Here is a 17,775-nt window from a genome sequence, read left to right on the forward strand (position 1 = left end):
AAATGAAACAGTCAACAAAACCAAAAGACAGCTGACAGAATGGGAGAAGATATTTGCAAACAACATATAAGATAAAGGGCTGGTATCCGAAAGCTATAAAGAACTTAACAATCTCAACACCCAAAGAACAAGTAATCCAATCAAGAAATGTACAGAGGACACGAACAGACATTTCTGCAAAGAAGATATCCAGATGGCCAACAGACATTTGAAAAACTGCTCAACATCACTTGGCATCAGGGAAATACAAATCAAGACCTCAATGAGATACCACCCCACACCAGTCAGAATGGCTAAAATTACCAAGTCAGAAAACGACAGATGTTGGGAAGGATGTGGAGAAAGGGGAACCCTCCTATACTGTTGCTGGGAATGCAAGCTGGTGCATCCACTCTGGAAAACAGCAAGGAGTTTCCTCAAAAAGTTGAAAATAGAACTACCCTACAACCCAGCAATTGCACTACTGAGTATTTACTCTAAAGATACAAATGTAGTGATCCGAAGGAGTATGTGCACCCAAATGTTTCAAATGTTTATAGCAGCAATGTCCACAATAGCCAAACTAGGGAAAGAACCTAAATGTCCATCAACAGATGAATGGATGAAAAAGAGGTCACACACACACACACACACACACACATACACTGGAATACTATGCAGCCATCAAAATAAATGAAATCTTGCTACTTACAGCAATGTGGATGGAACTAAAGGATATTATGCTAAGCGAGATAAGTCAATCAGAGAAAGACAATTATCATATGATATCCATGATATGATGAATTTGAGAGGCAGAGTGGGGCATTTGAGGGATAGGGAAGGAAAAAATGAAACAAGATGGGATTGGGAAGGAGACAAACCATAAGAGACTCTTACTCTCACAAAACAAACAGGATTGCTGGGAGAGAGCGGTATGGAGAGGTGGTTGGGTTATGGAAATTGGGGAGGGTATGTGATATTGTGAGCTCTGTGAAGTGTGTAAGCCTGACGATTCACAGACCTGTACCTGTGGGGCAAATAATACATTTTATGTTAATAAAATAATTAATAAAAATATATATATACAACCCCTACCGTGGATAAAGCATATGCTTAGTTATACATTCTGAGTTTGTACATAATAACATATTAAACAACATCACAAAACATTTAAAGGAAAATTTGACAGATGGCAAGGAGAAATTAACAATCCATAATGATTATGAGAAATTTTATTATCTATTTCCCATAATTTTTAAACTAAATGACATATCAGTGAAGATATCAAAGATTAGAATGCAATTATTTTTGTATCTGATGGCTGCCATAACTGTCATCTAGACACCTACTCCCAACAACTCATACACATTCTTTTCTTTTACACACGAAACATTCAGAAAATCGGTAACTTAGGAAAAAAGATTCTCACTATGTTTTCAAAATTGGCATTATACAGACTATATATTCTCATGATAACGTAATAATGGTGTAAGCCAATTACAAAAAGGTAAACTTTAAAACGCATACCTGAGAAATTATAAACATAAGTCTAAAATATCATGGTTCAAAGAATGAAGTGTAATGGACATTTTAAATATTCAAAATTGAATAATTCATAAAATACAGCCTCTGTTAGCTTCCTGGTGCTGCTACAACAAATTGCTGAAAGCTTTGGGGCTTGAAACAGCATGGATTACTATTTTACCATTCTGAAAATGAGAAGTTTAAATGGATCTTGGCTAAAGTCAAGGTGCAGCAGGGCTGCAGTCCATCCTGGAAGCTCTAAGTGAGAATCTCTCTCCGTGACTTTTCTGGTTTCTGGAAGCCACCTGCATTCCTTCATTCATGACCTCCTTCACCTTCAAAGAGTCTTGAGTCTTCTTCATGTTACATTACAGGATTCTGATTTCTGACTTCTATTTTACTTATAAGGATTGTCGTTACAGTGAGTCTACCTAGTTAATCCAGGATAATCTTCCCAATTGAAAATCAGCTGATTAGAAAACTTAATTCAATCTGCAACCTAAGTTTCCCCTTGCTATGTAACATAATTCACTGATAGGTCATTAGCATGTGGACATCTTTGATGAGGTTGGGGTTTTGCCTATTCCACAGCTGAAGTATTATTTTGAGGGAAAAATAAAGGCAAATAGTATAAAAAAGAAAGTCCAAATTAAAAAAAATAAGATTTATTCACTTATTTTAGAGAGAGAGAGAGAGAGAGCGAGCGAGCACAGGGGGGAGGGGCAGAGAGAAAGGTAGACAAGCAGACTCCCTTCCATATGGGGAACCCTGTGCAAGGCTTGGTCCCAGGACCTGGAGATCATGACCCCAGCCAAAACCAAGGGTCAGATGCCCAACCTACTGAGCCACCCACATGCCCTGAAAGGCCAAATTTTTGAGGTACATAGCAATTTTTAAGAAGAGAGAAAAAGAAAATCCGAATAAACTAAATAAAAGATAAAGGAAATATTTATGATAAGAAAAAACAATTAATGAAACAGGACACAAAGCTGCCTCTAGAAATAAATAATAAAAAGTAAAACAAAGGCTTTTGCAAATTCAGTCTAGAAAAATGGACTAATTAAACATTAAAGACAACAAACCAAATGAACAACAACAAACAAGAAAAAAAGAGTTTACGGATCAATTTCTTATATTAATATAGATCCAAAATATGTACAAAGCTAAATCAAGTGGTGTAGAAAGTCATAGAATATATTAAAAACTTTGTGTCTCACAGGAAAGCAGACAATATAAAATTAAAATCTTTAATCCACTAATAAGAATAAAAGTGTAACATAAACTGGGTGACTTAAAACAACAGAAATTTATTTTCCTATTGTTTTAGAAGCTAGAATTCTAAAATCAGGGTAATGGCATGGCCATGCTTCTTCTGAAACCAATAGGGGAATCCTTCCTTGCTCTTCCTAAGCTTCTGGTGGTTTGTCAGCAGTCTTTGACATTCATTGTAGATGCATGCCTCCTATCCTTCCGTCTTCACATGGCCTTCCCCTTGTGTGTCTTCATATCATCTTCCCTCTGTGAATGGTGACTATAGTTAACAATGTTGTGTTGTATATTTATATTTGACTTGAAGTCACCATAAAACCATGTAATAACAAACCATATAATTACACAATTCTGCCTCCAAGATTTTAAAACAGCTGCTCAATGAAATCAGTGCCTTATGTATCTAATTTCATCATGCAAGAAAGAAGCCACTCATGTGTTCACTGTTGTCTATGTTTACAAAATCCATACTAACACCACATCCTACAGAGAAACATTTAGAGCTATGGGTTTCTTGTGGAAATCTTTCTCTTTGTATTTCCTTGAATAGCAATAAGAAAATCAAATCTTGTCCTTTCCCTAGGAGCTGACGAGGGAGTCTACTTGCAGGTGAAATAAATTGTCTTTCTTCTGTTGAGATGAAACTACAATCTATGTGCTCAGTGGCATATGCAAATAGCAGATTGAACTTGGTTGCAGCAAATTTTCTGTTCCTGATAACATCTGTTATACTTGACAGATGCTCCAGTGCCAACTTCACACCAAGTAAAGTGAGACTACAAGAAAGTAGAAACGCCCAGTGTTTAAGCTTCTTTTCTGAACAAAAACACCATTAACCCAGACACAAGGCTCTGAACTGCGTAAACTATATATAATGTTTGCACCTTGTGAATGCTAAGCATATGTGATTCCAATGATTAAAACATCACATTCCTCAATCCTTGCTTCCTGACAGGCAGAAGGTCTGGTTTCCTTAATCTTCCATTTGAGTTCATAACATTTCAAAATGTTTGCCTTTTTTTCCTATGACTATCAAAGAAATAGAATATTTGAAAAATGTGAAATGTTTCTTCCCAATCATAAGAACAACATCATAATTATAGTGAATGGATATGCAAGGAAAATGAACAGTAAAATGATTCAAAAGGACATGCAAATAATAAACACATTAGGCATTATTGGAATTTGCTCATATTTAAATAAATTCAAGTTAAAACAAAAAAGAGATATACTATATAAGACATATACTTTCAAAATATGATTTTAAAAGCTAGTCTAGTGAATAGTACATTGATTCCAGAGTACTGCTGCATCAAAAGTAAAGTAATACATTTATATGCTCATTTTGGAAAATAGTTTGGCATATATCAAATGTCATTAAAAAGTTTTTTTTTTTTTTTTTAACTCACTTTAGGAAACTGCTGGTTAACTTTGTGCGGAAAAACAAACACCAGCTAAACACAATTTTGTGTTTGTTCTTCCATAGAATTTGACTGTAGAGAAGCTGGAGAAACCAAAAGGAAATACAGATCCCAGAAATAAAAAACTGAGCAATCAGTTCAGAACATTGAGCATGTTTTGAGTTGTTTGTATATAGAAAATGAGAGTAAATAAGCATACGGAAAGATATTTCATATCATATGTTGTCAGGGAAATGCAAATTTAAACAATGAGGTACCACTAGAAAACTATTGGAATGGCTAGAATCCAGAATATTAACAGCACCATATGCTGGTGAGAATGTGGAGCAACAGAAACTCTCATTCATTGCTGGTGGGAAAGCAAAATGGTACAACCACTTTAGTTTGGCAATTCTTACAAAATTAAACATACTCTTATGACTCAGTAGTCTCATTCCCTGGTATTGACCCAAAGGAATAATCCACACAGACACCTGCACATAGGTGGCAGCTTTATTCAAATTGCCAAAACTTGGAAGCAATCAAGATGTCCTTCAGTGGGTGAATGGAGGTGCATACGGACAATGGAATATTTTTCAGTAATAAAGGGAAATGAGTTATGAAGGCATGAAAATAAATGGAGGAAACTAAAATGCATATTACTAAGTGAAAGATACCAATCTGGAAAGACTACTTATTGTATTATTTCAACTGTATGACACAGAGCATGAAAATACTCTGTATGGTACTATAATGGCGGAAACATGTCATTATACATTTTCCAAACTCATAGAATATACAACACCAAGAGCAAATCCTAAGATAAACTATGGACTTTGGAAGATTATGATGTCAATGTAGGTTCATCAGTTATAACAAATGTACCACTCTGCTGGGAGATACTGATAATGGGGGAGGCTCTGTATGGGAAGAGGGTATAAGAAAAATATCTATACCTTCCTATCAATTTTGCAGTGAACCTAAAACTGCTCAAAAAATTTAAAGTCTAAATTTAGAAAAATAAATTTTATAAATATAAATAAATAAGACACAAAAGGCAACAGCAATAAAACTCCAAAACATAAGGATAACTAAAATAACTCCTATGCTTGTAAACTAGAAAATGTCTTTATAAATAACCCATGTGTCAAAAAAAATACACAATGGAAATTTTTTAAAAAAATACTTAAAAGTGATTCATAATAGAAAACAACACAAGTCAGTGTTTGTGAGGGTTGCTGGGGGGAGGGGGTTTGGGAGAAGGGGGTGGGATTATGGACATTGGGGAGGGTATGTGCTTTGGTGAGTGCTGTGAAGTGTGTAAACCTGGTGATTCACAGACCTGTACCCCTGGGGATAAAAATATATGTTTATAAAAAATAAAAAATTATTGGGGGAAAAAAAAAACTACAACAATAAAAACTCATTATGAAATCCCAGTCAAGATTTTATTTGAATATTATGAGAAACTTGGTTAATTTTCTCTAAATTAAAATTAAGCACATAGCAAAAGGAAATACATTAAAGCATTGAGGATGGTAGTCTATAAGAGTTGGAAGAGAGAAAATACAAAGAAAAATATATACTTTCCTTCTGCAATTCAACTAATTTAAGTAGATAACTTATAAGAAAAATATACATGATTTTTGTAATTATATAATTCAGAAGAAAATATATGTATACAGATGGGTTTATGACAGTACTATCTCTGGTGAAGACAGAATATTATCCTTCTCAATGCCCAACAACAGAGAAAGAGCACAGAAGATTAAGAGTGTAATATTATGTAGGCTTTAAAATAATAGGGAAGATTACGTAGATTCATCTGATAAGAATTTTTAAAGAAACAGTTGTTTTCATTAAAAATAACTTTGTTTCATTATATAGGGGCATGGGTGACTCAGTCAGTTGAGCATCTGACTCTTGCTTTCAGCATAGGTCATGGGCTCGAGCCCCTATTGGGCTCTGTGCTCAGTGTGAAGTCTACTTCAGATTCTTTCTCCCCCCACCCCAACCCCACCCCTTTCTCTCTCTCAAATAAACAAATAAATAAATAAATATTGTTTCATAAAATATACAATGTAATTTGTGATGTTAAAAGATCCCAATTATACATAAACCAGATGATATATACATGAATAAAAATAAAATAAATCAGAGATAATATAAAGCATTATGTTAAAGTGAGCTTAAGATAATAACATAACATATATTTTTAGTTTTTGTAAATACTGTATAATAGTGTCTCAAAAAGAAATATAGTTTGAAATCCTGGAAGTTTTCTATAAGAAGCTTATGAAAGAAAACATGAGTTTCACAGTTTTATATGGAATTTTATTCAGTTATCAACCACTTATGCTAATGGTGGAATGCCAAAATATGGTGACTGTACATGTAAAAGCTTCATTTCATCCTCATTTTACCTTGTACCCATATATTGACATCAGTATCATGACTTCTGTTTACCCTGACCATACCTATTGAATTCAATTGGATTGGATTAATTAATTAGATTGGATTGCTTTCCTGATGAAACATTCAATCTACTATGTACTGAACACTTCATATGTACCAGGTCCTATACAAATATTATACATGGTATGTTCTAATTATATTATCTAAAACCAAGCACAGAAGAGCATGGCATGCACAGTGATAAAGCATGTGAAGTTGTACAAACCTTTTGTACAATGAACATACCGTTATGTGTTGCATAAACAAAAATTTTGAGTAACGTACTGGCTAGTACTGTATCACTGCATTACTGCTGTGGTCCTCAACTGGTGTGTCTAGGACACTGGTAAACCAAGAACCCTCAGAGATTTGTTTGTATATTATCATTAAAGTATACAGTTTATTTTGCTGCAACTGATCTTACCTATTACCATGGCAACCAATCAGATGGAATGTTGTTCTGGGAAGGTTATGTGACCTGGTGTAAGTATATTATCGACTTACCAGAAAGTGTGAGAGAGAACTTTTCTTCTTGAAGGAATGAAACTGCATTTGGGCAGTGAATATTTCTAGAAAAACAGCAAAAACAGGTTTAATGAGCAATGAAGAAAAATTATTTTCTAGACAAGGAGGCATTCCTCTGTTGTAATAATGACAGTAAGGTAACTATTGCTGATTTGCTTAGGTGTTTGTTTGTTTTTTTTTTTTTTTTTTCCCATATCCTGGGAAAAAACCACCTAACGGGGCACCTGGGTGGCTCAGTGGGTTAAAGCCTCTGCCTTCGGCTCAGGTCATGATGCAGGGTCCTGGGATCAAGCCCTGTATTGGGCACTCTGCATAGCAGGCAGAGAGCCCGCTTCCCCTTCTCTCTCTGCCTGCCTCTCTGCCTATTTGTGACCTCTCTCTCTGTCAAATAAACAAAATCTTAAAAAAAAAAAAAAAAAGAAAAGAAAAAGAAAAAAAAGAAAACACCTAAGCAGAACAGCAATAGTTATTTGGTCCTATTGAGAGTTCCATCCAAATACTAATTCTGAAAGAGAGTTGTTAGCCTAAGAAGGTCATGGATTTATGAATTCCCTAAATTCATTTTCTTATAATATCAAGTTCCTTGCTAGCCAAAGAAGCAAAAACCAAAATAAAATCCAACAAAAATGACACCAATAATTTTTTCAAGCTGCAAAATAGTCTACCTTTTGTAATTTACTAAGCTCTTTTCCCAGTTTCTCAATTCTTAGGAAAGTCATCTGTTGCCTTGCCTCTCAAGACTTCACAGCAGTTTTTTTTTGGATCTAGAAATGTCCCATTACTCCCCCCCCCCCACACACACACAAACACACACACACATACACTGAGATAGACTAATAATATAGGCATTTCAAGAAGTTCTAGTTGGCAATAGCACCATTTGAAACATTTGCAAACCCAGAGGCAGCTCCAGAATTGGCATGAAATCAGAGCTTGAGGTGAGCAGCTGGATGGGAAAGTTTGAGTACGTGAATTGCTTTGTAGTTGGTTTGAGTGGCAAACATACTAACCTTGTGGTCTATTTTAGGTGGCTAATGGGGTGACTGATGGAGATTGCCCAAGTAACCCACTGTCCTTACTCTTAGTTAAAATCTCTTCTCCTGTTGTAGCAGCTGGATTTCAGACTGCCCTTTCAAGATCCGGACTTCTAGAAAACATTGTGATTTCAGAAGAGTTAATATAATAAGTAATTAAAGGTAGCTGTTGCTTTAAAATACATCTCTTAGACAGTATTTTAATGTTTTTATAGAAGTAGATTTTGGAAAAGATACTGAAACCTGGCAAATGGTACCTTCAGAAATAAGAAAAACAAGGAAGCCTTATCTCTGTCAGAGAGAAGACTACAGCCTCAATCCCCCAAACTATATGGAAACGTTATAATCAAAGCCACAAGGCAACATGGTGCAGAGACATATGCTGAGAAATATAGATCACACTATTGCCAAGAAGCGCTTAGGGCATCCAGAGCAGAGGCTCTGGTGATAATTTATCACCAGTATGAAATCATTAAATAATGAATATCACACCTTTTAAATTACATTGCAATTATAATTGCTATTCTAAAAGTGAATCATAAGCTGTGATTTGACCTTGAGAAATAATTGAACATTTTTGGAGAGTTTCCACATCTGTTGTACAAAGTGATTGGATTGTATTCAGAGTCAAAACAGTGTTATTGAGAATCTAGAATACGCAGGTGTTTTTAACATAATGTTTTAAAATATCGATTTTAATAATGTTTATTAAGTAGTTATTAAATATGCTCATATGGAAGAATGACCACAGTTCAGCAGTAGATTGGGCTGTAGTTCTCCACTGGAGGCAGCACAAGACTGGTGACCAGTGCAAAGGTGGCATGAGATGATAATCACAGATGCTAGTGTGGACATTTGCCTCCTTCTGGTGCCATAAGGCTACCATTATTAAATAAGTGTTGCACCTGAACTAATTTAAGATCTTAATACAGTGTATAAACATGACATATTTATATTAACATTGTTTTCCCATAAAATAACAGCAACCAGTGAATGGTCTAAAAACAATCAGCTAATGGTAAAAATAAGGAAGTGAAAATTGATAAAATACTTAAGAATATCTTTTAATTAAATGTATATCTTCTTTAATTAAAGAAACCTGTAACATTTCACAGTCAGCTGGAAATGATGAATAGTGATTATTGAGAAGACTGGTCAAAATGCAAATTACTGTCACATCAAATTGTAGATTTAACATAGTTGAAGTCAATTTATTTTTTTTAAGATTTTATTTATTTATTTGACACAGAGAGAGAGATTCACAAGCAGGGGGAAGGGCAGGCAGAAGGAGAGAAAGAAGCAGTCTCCCTGAGGAGGAGAGATGCCAACGTGGGGCTCCATCCCAGAGCACTAGGATCATGACCTGAACTGAAGATAGACACTTAACCCATGGGCCTCCATCCCAGGACACTGGGATCATGACCTGAGCTGCAGGCAGACACTTAACAAACTGGGACACCCAGGAACCCCAAAGCTAATTTTTGATGAGTTATTTATACTATAATTCTTTATTTGGAAGAATAAGCAAGTTAATATAATAAAATATATAAGAGCTTGGATTGACTCTAAATTGCTAAAGTTTTAATAATTCTATAAAATACACTTAAATCTCGATAGAAAAATAGAACTAAATTGTGTCTTAGAAGGAGACACAGTTTATATAAAAATTAAATTTTATGATAAAATTATACAAGAGTATAGGTTGTTGGACAAGGGACAGAATAGTCAATAAAACCTGTTACAAAAATTACTTGGTGCACTAGAATTTTTACAGTTTGTAAGCATCAAAAACTAAATTCAAACTCATATAAAGAAAAACAAGAATTACTGGTTTATATAATAGAAGGTACAGGGTGCACTATAAGCATGTCTGAATCCAGGAGTTTAAGTTAAGCCATCAAGACCCTGTCCATTTCTATTTTATTGGTTCTCCTTTTATTTGTGATACCTTTATTCTCAGTTAGGTCCCCCAACGACATATAAGCACAAATATGACTATTGGCAGCTTCAGGCCCACCTCTGACCAGTAGAGAAACCCCAGAAGCAAAAGGTAACTTATTCTCCATAGGGTTGCACAGAAATATCTGGTTGACTTTCACTGGACTGGTCCACATGCTAGGTTGCAATGCCTGCATCACTCACCTCACTTCATCTCATCACACGGGCATTTTATCATCTTACAGCATCACAAGAAGAAGGCTGAGTACAATACAATAAGCTATTTTGTGCACACAAAAGAATTGCATTCATATAACTTTTATTATAGTATATTGTTATGATTCTTCTATTTTATTATTAGTTATTATCGTTGATCTCTGGCTGTGCTAAATTTATAAGTTAAACTTCATCATAGGTTATGATAAACATTTCCTATACATATGTATGTATAGGGAAAAAACATAGTTTTATATAAAGTTTGGTACTATCTGTGGTCTTGGGCATCTCCTGGGGTCTTGAAACATATTCCTTGTGGATAAGGGGGTATAGCTATATTTAAACTATATTTAAAACTAGTGAAAAACATTCCAACATTCTAGGGGAGGAGACTAATAATAAAGAAAATAAATGCATAAAGTAAATAACACACTGGATACTGATAAACGCCAGGGATCATAATAAAGGAGGAGATGGGGCACCGAGAAAGTGAAATTTGAATGAAAGTCTAAACTAAATGAAGGGACAAAACATAATCACAGTGGGAGGAAGACCATTTCAGGCAGAATTGCAAGTGAATTGCTTATATGCCTGACACATTTGAAGATCATAAACATAAAAAGTTTATAATAATGAAAAAAAATGAGAAGCTAGTTTTTAAAATGTAGTGAAAAGAATAGGGCATATTGCTGTGCACAGTGGGTTCTCAGTCATGTACCAATATGTATAGGAAAAGCCCAGCTGGAAAAACATAAAATGGTTAAAAGTAGGATTAATTTTGTTCAATTTTCACTTTTCTGTGACTTTATTTTTTTCTAACAGCCATAAGTTCCTTTCACACTAGAATTTGCATTTTTAAAACTCATTGGACCAGAATGGATTGAGCAGCTGGAAGAACTGTACAATTATAAAATGTGGAAAATAAACCACACATCTGATATTAAATACCAAAATTTCCACCTAAAACCATGCCAAGTTCTTAGTCTTGTACAAGTGATGAAAAGAGCCCTATCAATAAAATATATTTTATTCTCTTCCCAGAAGAATTGCTCAGCTAACAAATACCCAGACAAGAAACTTACTGTCTCATGGTGAGAACATCAGCTTTACACTTAATTTAATTTATGACTTCATAGCAACTCACCAAATTTGAGATAATGTCTTCACATTCCTTATTAGTTTAGTGAAGTATCTAAAAAGGCACAGCTGAAACCTTAGCAGATGGCAAGCTTCAATCCCTGAAATGGTATTACAGTTCTTTCTTTGCTGGGTGTTGACAGATGGGTCTCATCAGATGGGTATCATCACATACCTCCAGGGCAGAGAATAAGTGCACAGAGATTTCATGGGGACAAATGTGTTTAAAGAGCACATGCTGGTTCTGCCAGCTAAATCAATAAGGGACAACTGATAGTTGGAACTATCAAGTCATGTTGGGTCTGGAAATTGCTCTTAACCTTTGCCTTCATTTGCAGACTGCCAACTCTGGAAAGAAACATCCAAAATCTAAGTGGATCAGATGGGATGCTGCACAATGGCATTCTGATTAGGCTGCTATTTTTTATGAATGGCCTATCAGCATTGTTAGATTTTAAGCTGAATTGCCATCTCTTCACATTGTATCTCCAGCACATTACCTAGAACATAGTAGGTAAAACACGTGTGGTGAGACTTGTTCTTTCATATGTTGGATGCCTTCCAGCCCACAGAGATAGCTATACATGCTGAGCACTCTAAAAGGTCAGCAGCACATTTAGCAGAAGCTTAACCTTCAGTTTATGTAGAGCTAGGATTAGACTGAGATAATGTCTTTGCCCTCAATCATGCAAATTTGTTAACTCATGGAATTACATCATCATCACAGGTTCTTGTGATTCAGTTAAGTGTCCACTTGCATATATGTAGTAGACATTTTCTCCTAGTTCTGTTTATTCCTTATTATAATTGGTGATGTTTTAATTATTTTTGCTCATTTTATATATCAGGGTAACATCAGTTGCCATAACCAACAGTGATTAGTATTTTTTTAAAGTTTTTTTTTTTTATAAGATTTTATTTTTCTTTATTTGACAGAGAGAGACAGCGAGAGAAGAACACAAGCAGCAGGTTGTGGGAGAGGAAGAAGCAGGCTTCCCGCTGAGCAGAGAGCTGGATGTGGGGCTTGATTCCAGGACCCTGGGATCATGACCTGAACTGAAGGCAGATGCTTAATGACTATGCTACCCAAGAGCCCCTTTTTGTCATATTTAACCATTTTTAGCTTAAAGTCTATTTTGTCTCATATAAATGTAACTAATCTTCCATCCTTTTGATTGCCATTCACTTGAAATGTCTTTTTCCATTCTTTCACTCTCAGTCCATGTGTCCTTTAAGCTAATGTGAGCATCTTGTCCGCAGCATCACTGCTGTTCAATAGTACTGGAGTCCTAGACAGAGCAATCAGGCAAGAAAAAGAAATAAAGGCATCCAAATTGGAAAGGAAGAAGCAAAACTGTCTCTGCTTGCAAATGACATGATTTTACATATAGAAAATCCTGAAGACTTCCTCAAATACTGTCAGAACTAATAAATTCAGTAAAATTATAAGATACAAAATCAATATGCAAAAATCAGTTTTTCTATACACTGATAATGAATTATCTAAAAAAGTAATAGAAGATAATTCCATTTACAATACCATTGAAAAAACAAAATACTTAAGAATAAAGTAAATCAAGGAAGTATAAAATCTGCACACTGAAAACTATAAGACACAAACAAATGGAAAGATATCTCATGTTCATGGTTTGGAAGAATTAGTATTGTTAAAATATCTAAACTATTCAATATCTAAACTATATATTTTATGCAATCCCTGTCAAATTCCAATGGTGGTTTTTTTACATAAATAGAAAAAAATCATAAAATTTATATAGAACCTAAAAAAAGACTGTATAGCTAAAGCATCTTGAGAAAAAAAAAAGCTGGAGTATCACACTTTCAATTTCAAACTATATTAAAGGCCGTGTGTGTGTGTGTATATATATATATGTATATATACATATATATATATACATATACAGCACTGTATATGTATATATATATACATATACTGTATATGTATATACAGCACTGTAGCTATATATAGTATATATATGTAGTACTGACCTACAGACACATAAAAAAATGGAAAGGAATCTAGCACACAGAAATAAATTCATGCATATGTACTCAACTAATATTTAACATGAGAGCCAAGAATATTCAAAAGACAAAAGAGTTTCTGTTCAATAAATGGTGTTGTGAAAACTGGATATTTGCATGTAAAAGAATAAGATTGTACCCCCCATTTTACACCACTGACAAAAGTTGATTTGAAATGATTAAAGACTTACATGTAAATCTTAGATAAAACTCCTAGAAAAAAACAGAGGGAAAAAGCACCTTGGCATGGATCTTGGTGATGATTTTATGGGTACGATACCAAATCAAAAGCAACAAAAACAAAGATCGGCAAGCAGCAATCAGATGCTATTAAACTAAAAAGCTTCTATACAACAAAAGAAATAGTCAATAAAATGACAAAATCTATGTGATGGGAGAGCCTATTTGCAAACTACATATATGACAAGGAGTTTATATCCAAAGTATAAGTAACTCATATGACTCAATAGCAAAATAATAACAACAACAACTATAATAATGATAATGAATAACAATCAGGCAAAAAACTGAAAATACATTTTTCCAATGTATTTTTCAGGTACATGAAGTTACTCAATGTCACTAATCATCATGAAAACGCAAATCAAAACTACAATGATTTATCACCTAAACTGGTCAAAATGGTTTTCATCAAAAAGAGATAACAAAAGCTAGAGAGGATGGAATAAAAAGAATCCTTGTACACTGTTGATAGTAATGTAAATTGGTACAGCCATTATGGAAAACAATACAGAGATTACTTAAAATTTAAAAGTAGAACTACAATATGATCCATAAATTCTACTTCTATGTTATTAATCCAAAGAAATAAAATCATTGTACCCAAGACATGGAAGCAATCTTTAATGTCTATCCTGGATGAAAAGATAAAGAAAATTTGATATATAAGCAATGGAATATTATTCAACCATAAAAAAGAAGAAACCTTTGCCATTTGCAACAATATCTATGCCATCATAGTTGAAGAGTTTTACACCACTGATTCAGAAATGGACAGATCCAGCAGGCAGAAAATCTTTAAGAACATAGTTGATCTCAACAACACCATCAATTAACTGGATATTATTGACATCTAAAGACTATTTTATCCAACACCAGGAATAGGGACTCTGGATGATTATGATGTGCTAATGCAGGTTTATCAGTTATAACAAATAGACTGCTCACGTGGGGGATGCTGATAATGGGGGAGACTATGCATGTGTGGGACAAGGAAGGATAGGAAAAATCTCTGTAGCTTCCTCTCAACTTTGCTATGAAACTAAAACTGCTCTAAAAAATGTCTTTCAAGTAAAAGAATTTCTAATACAGGATGCTCATTACCAAGTTATTTGTAAAGAAATTGTAAAACAGCCTAAAAGTCCCCAATGAGAGATTGTTTAAATAAACTGAACATCAAGCAGGTACCATATAGAACACTATGCTTTGGGATCAGACAAACCATAGTACAAATATTGAATGTTTACTATACAGCCTTGCACAACTTACCTTCATTCTCTAAATTTCAGTAACAATAGGAGACTTACCTTGTAGATCGATGTATGGAAAGTGCTATTAAAATATACCTAGTACAATGCCAACCAGCTAAAACTTTCTTAAGAAATATTAGCTAATTATGAATATGTTGCGAAAATTCAAAATTTATTTGATATTTTGAGCAAATGTTCATGGTCATAATAAATGAATCATCTAATTTTAAGTGAATTGCTCCTCATTTATATTTTAAAAATATGACCTCTTCTCTCTCTCTTCCTCTTTTTTGTATTCACCAAAATTTTAGGAGTGTATATTTGGATTGTGGAATTATGAATGACATTTGTTTTCTGTGTGAGTTTTCTGCAATGAGGATATATTGCTTTTATGAAAAAAGGAGAGAAGATAATATATCAAGAGTGCCTATGATGAAATCTAGTTCAAGTTTAGGAAATAACACATTACCAGACAGTGCAATTGCAAAAGGCCAGGGTCCACTCAGGGACTGGAAGTTCTCAGATGCAGAGAATGAAGCAGAGAGCCTGTTAGCACCAAGAGAACAATTCTGAAAGAAGGCTTGCATTTTGGAGGACACAGTATAGCACTTAATGACAGGGCAGAGTTAAGACCATTGAACTCCCTGCCTCTCAGTCTTCACAGAGATGTACTGGTCAGCATATTATAGACTTCCTGCTCTTTTTTCAGACATTTCAGTCATATTAGACCAGGACTGCTTTCCATTCAGTGGTGATACTACTAACTTATTCCACTTCTCTACACCTTCCATAACTCAACTGTGAAATGGAGTTAGTGAATGTGTCATCACATAAGTTGGTTTTGAGTATAGTGCCTGCTATATAGTAAAAAATAAGTATCATTAGTATTAACATTCATCTCTTTTTTATTATAAGAAGAAAATATTTATTTGCTCCACTTATCCTTGGCATAAGACAAAGGGAAACATGAGATTAAATTTCCTCAGTAAATATGACACTAAATAGGGAACTGGATATAATTTGCTTGTTTAAGAAATAAACAATTGCAACCTGGCAATTACTCGCCACAAAAAAAAAAAAAAAAGAAAGAAAGAAAGAAAAAGAAAAGAAAAGAAAAATCTATCCTATTTGGTAAGGCAGAATTCACTTTCTGGACATAATGAGTAATAACTTGGAGTGCTGCTGTCTTACCTTAAACTTACATTTAATTGGTGGAGTTTGAAAGGTGTTCTAGAGTTCACTTAAAAGTTAAGCCCTAATCTTCACATTCATTTATTCAATAAGTGCTATTATATATCTGATACTTTTCTAGATACAAGGAACACAAAAAGGAGTAACATAGGAGGATCTCTTTGAGAAGAAACACTTGTCTGGTTGAGGCATAATGTATAGACAAATTATTTTAATGCAATGGTACATAGAATACTTGAATAATGCCCAAGATACAGAAATAACAGAATGATTGATAGATCATCTGGAACTGATAGAATTTAAGGATAATTTCTTAGAAAAGATGACACCTGAGATAAATTTTAAAGAATGAACAGATGTTTGCAGGGTGACTGGAGATAGGAGGGAGAACATTTCAGGATAGAATGATATAAAATGTGTCATAAAAGTATGAAATTAAATGAAGCATTTGGAAAATCAGCAAACTTTGGAATAACTAGGGTGTCAGAGTAGGGGGTGTTGGAAGATGTGATCAGAGAGACTGGCAAGCCCTGATGAATTCAAGTCCTGAATTCCGTGCTAAAGTTTTAAAATTCACCACAATAGTAAAGTGCAGTTATTGACATTTTTAAGTTTGGGGCAATATGGTCACATCTTCATTTTAAATAAATACTTTCTCAAGTATGGAGGATGTTTCAAGTACACTTTAGGTAAATGTATCATTTAGATTATCTGCATATAAGTGACTGGCATAGCTACTTAAAGGATGTGTGACTTTGGTCAGTTTAATCTCTGTGTTCTGGTTTCCTTGGTTATAAAATGAAGAAGGTGGGGTACCTGGGTGGCTCAGCTCAGGTATGATCTCAGGGTCCTGGGATCAAGCTCCGCTGAGCAGAGAGCCTGCTTCCTCCTCTATCTCTCTCTCTGCCTGCCTCCCTGCCTACTTGTGATCTCTGTCTGTCAAATAAATAAATAAAATCTCTAAAAAAAAATGAAGAAGGTATTAGATCCCCTCTCAGAAAGTAAGGATAAAAGTGAAATGGGTTAGTCTATCCACCAAGAAGATCTAACAATTGTAAATATTTATGCCCCCAATATGGGAGCAGTCAACTACATAAGACAACTGTTAATCAAGTTAAGGAGTCATATTGATATGAATACATTAATATTAGGGGATCTTAACATGCCACTCTCAATAATAGACAGATCATCCAAGCAGAAAATTAATAAAGAAACAAGAGCATCGAAAGACACATTGGACTAGATGAGCCTTATAGATATATACAGAACATTTAACCATACAACAACAGAATACTTATTCTTTGCAAGTGCACATGGAACTTTCTCTAGAATAGACCACATACTGGGTACAAATCAGGACTCAACAGATACCAAAAGACTGAGATTATTCCCTGCATATTCTCAGACTACAATGCTTTGAAACTGGAACTCAACCACAAGAAATAGTTTGGAAGGAATTCAAACACCTGGAAGCTAAAGACCACCTTGCTTAAAAATGGACCAACCAGTAATCAAAGAAGAACTTAAACGATTCATGGAAACCAATGAGAATGAAGACACATTGGTCCAAAA

General features: G+C 34.4%; 1 long non-coding RNA gene across 2 annotated transcripts in view; it reads right to left on the bottom strand.

Moving 5' to 3' along the window:
- Positions 1-2,686: 2,686 nt before the first annotated feature.
- Positions 2,687-17,775, bottom strand: part of LOC123387622 — a 176,178-nt gene continuing 161,089 nt past the window's right edge. Inside the window, exons 1-3 of one of the 2 annotated variants that reach the window (XR_006602063.1) lie at positions 8,162-8,333; positions 7,131-7,195; positions 2,687-3,021 (exon numbers count right to left, since the gene is read on the bottom strand). This is a non-coding gene — a long non-coding RNA (uncharacterized LOC123387622). Of the gene's footprint in view, positions 3,022-7,130; positions 7,196-8,161; positions 8,334-17,775 lie in introns of those variants that run through there. The other variant, XR_006602062.1, reaches the window with a different exon arrangement.

The sequence above is a fragment of the Mustela putorius genome, unplaced genomic scaffold (assembly GCF_011764305.1).
Source record: "Mustela putorius furo isolate JIRA1106 unplaced genomic scaffold, ASM1176430v1.1 tig00003858_pilon_pilon_pilon, whole genome shotgun sequence".
NCBI lineage: Eukaryota > Metazoa > Chordata > Mammalia > Carnivora > Mustelidae > Mustela > Mustela putorius.